At 41.7% G+C, this 2,609-nt stretch overlaps 1 pseudogene across 1 annotated transcript; it reads left to right on the top strand.

The window, feature by feature from the left end:
- Positions 1–530: 530 nt before the first annotated feature.
- LOC309389756 (olfactory receptor 9G4-like) lies at positions 531–1,474 on the top strand (annotated as a pseudogene). The gene has a single exon. The product of its transcript is annotated as an olfactory receptor 9G4-like (transcript).
- Positions 1,475–2,609: the final 1,135 nt, after the last annotated feature.

Below are 2,609 nucleotides of genomic sequence, written 5' to 3'. Positions count from 1 at the left end.
TCCTAGATAGTCTCTGAGCTTGGTTGTTTACTTTCAAACTTTTCATTACCAAACTAGGTAACATCATCATTGATGTTAGAGAGAGGGGGGAGGACATGCATTTGTTCTCATTTTATTGGCTTGCCATGTCATTGTTAGTGAGTGTAGTCTTGATGGTTCCTTGACTGGGCAGTTTATTGCTAGCTTATTTGGGAGTTCCTTGATTGGGGCATTATTTGCTTTTTTATTGTTATCCTAATGTTACTCTGAGTGTTAATCTATGCTTACCTAGGTGTTGATTGCTGGTGAGGAGGTGTTTTGCTCTTTTTGTCCACTTGTTGAATGTCTCTTTTGAATGGATGAAGCCTGTATCCCATAACTATGTAAATAATGTTAAAAATTGGAAGCCAAATCAATCTGGGAAAAAGTTAATAACAGCATACCAAGTACTGTACTTCAAAGGGTTTCAAAATCGTAGGACAAATTCTGTATTCTAGGACTAAAAATGGTCAAATTTTGACTTCTCTTTCTTTTCTAAACAGATTATGCTTATGAAAATGACAGGAGTGGAAGGCAATCGGACACTTGTTATGGATTTTGTCCTTGTTGGATTTACAACAGATCCATTTCTACAAATAATCTTCTTTATGCTGTTCTTGGTCTCCTACACCATTACACTGACCGGGAACCTGGGCCTTATGGCCCTGATCTATCTAGACTCCCGCTTGCACACTCCCATGTACTTCTTTGTGGGCAGTCTTTCCTCCCTGGATGTCTGGTACTCTTCGGTCTACACTCCTCGGATCTTGTTTGACTGTGTATCCAAGAACAACCACATGTCCATAGCTGGTTGTGCAGCACAATTGTTCTTCTCTGCTGGCTTAGCCTACAGTGAATGCTTCCTACTGGCCTTCATGACCGTTATGTGGCCATCTGCAATCCACTTCTTTATACCACTGCCATGCCCAAGAAGCTCTGCATCCAACTGGTGGTAGGAGCTTACGCAGCTGGCTTTGCCAATGCCATTGCACATATTAGTAACACTTTCCGCCTACGCTTTTGTGGGAACAATGTCATCAATCACTACTTTTGCGATGTGCTGCCTCTTCTGAAAATGTCCTGTGATGATGTAGGGTTCTATGAAGTCATTCTGACTGCTCTCATAGGTTGCAATTGGTTGGTAACCTCAGCTATCATCCTGAGCTCCTATATTGGTATTATAAGAGCCATCATTCGTATCCATTCATCCGCAGGGAGACGCAAAGCCTTCTTCACTTGCTTGGCCCATCTTGTGTCAGTTACCCTATTCTATGGTTCCATTCTCACCATGTATTGCAGACCCAAATCTCAAAACACTCCGAATTGGAACAAGGCAAATGCATTGTTCTATACCGTAATCGGCCCTCTGGTTAACCCTTTCATTTATAGTTTACGCAACAAAGATGTGAAGGCAGCCTTCAAGAAAGTCTGGGGGAAAGTCACGTCCTCTAAATGAATGTCACTGATGTCTCTCTCCTGAATAGATTTCAGATAATAAATTAAACCCCTGCTGGAGTGTTGCCTGCCTGCCTGCCTGCCTGCCTGCCTGCCTGCCTGCCTGCCTGCCTGCCTGCCTGCCTGCCTGCCTGCCTTCCTTCCTTCCTTCCTTCCTTCCTTCCTTCCTTCCTTCCTTCCTTCCTTCCTTCCTTCCTTCCTTCCTTCCTTCCTTCCTTCCTTCCTTCCTTCCTAGATGGCTAAAGGAGCCATCTTCAAAACCTATTTATTTTTCTTGGGGTGAATTGTTTTCCATATGTTCATCTTCCCAGTCCTTTTTCCTACCTGAAAGCATTTCAAACCATGTTTCACAATAAGGGAAATAGAATGAAAGCACAGCAGGCATGATGATAGACATGTATGAATGAAACACGTGCTTAATTCTCTCCCAAACTCTAACCAATATTTGAGAATTACCTCAAGGGTGTTCTCTTAGAGTCCTTCTCACAGTCACGTTCACATTTGTGATCCTGCACTGATGTAATTATTTAAGAAAGTGTACCAGCCTAAATTGCATTGCCCCAAAACTGAGTCCTATCCTGCTTCAGCATTCTGGCTGGATAGTCCTTACTGATTTCATATGAGACAATTTAAAGGCAATAATTGGTGTATTCCTTCAGCTTCACTTCTGCCCAGTGGTTGGATTCAAATAAATTAACAACTGGTTCCCTGAACTAATGATTTCTTCCAACAACCAGTTCACCAAACTGCTCAGAAAGTTAACAACAGGTTCTCCCGAAATGGTGCGAACTTGCTGAATCTCATCACTGCTTCTGCCTCAACCATCTTTCAATTCACCAGAGTGACAGGATATAGGGCAACAGTGCTCTCTGTGCCAGTATTCTGTCTTTCAGTCTGTTGTCAAACAGGGTGTCTCATTCTTTCCATTGACTGAAGCAGAAAAGAGTTATTTTCTCCTTTTCTATGAACTCTTCTTCATTTGCATATTCAATGTTTCAATTCCCCCCCCCCATATCCTTTATGTGGTCTATCGTTTTTTAAATCCATCTTTGAATCAATATCAGCTTCACTAGTAAATCATATCTAAAATATTGTTTCTTGTTGAATGGATGTTCTAAAACAATTCTCTTTTTTAA

This window comes from Natrix helvetica, assembly GCF_964273705.1.
Source record: "Natrix helvetica genome assembly, chromosome: 1".
In the NCBI taxonomy this organism is placed as follows: Eukaryota; Metazoa; Chordata; class Lepidosauria; order Squamata; family Natricidae; genus Natrix; species Natrix helvetica.
Note: the sequence above shows the minus strand (reverse complement) of the source record. Positions and strands in the feature narration are given on the sequence as shown.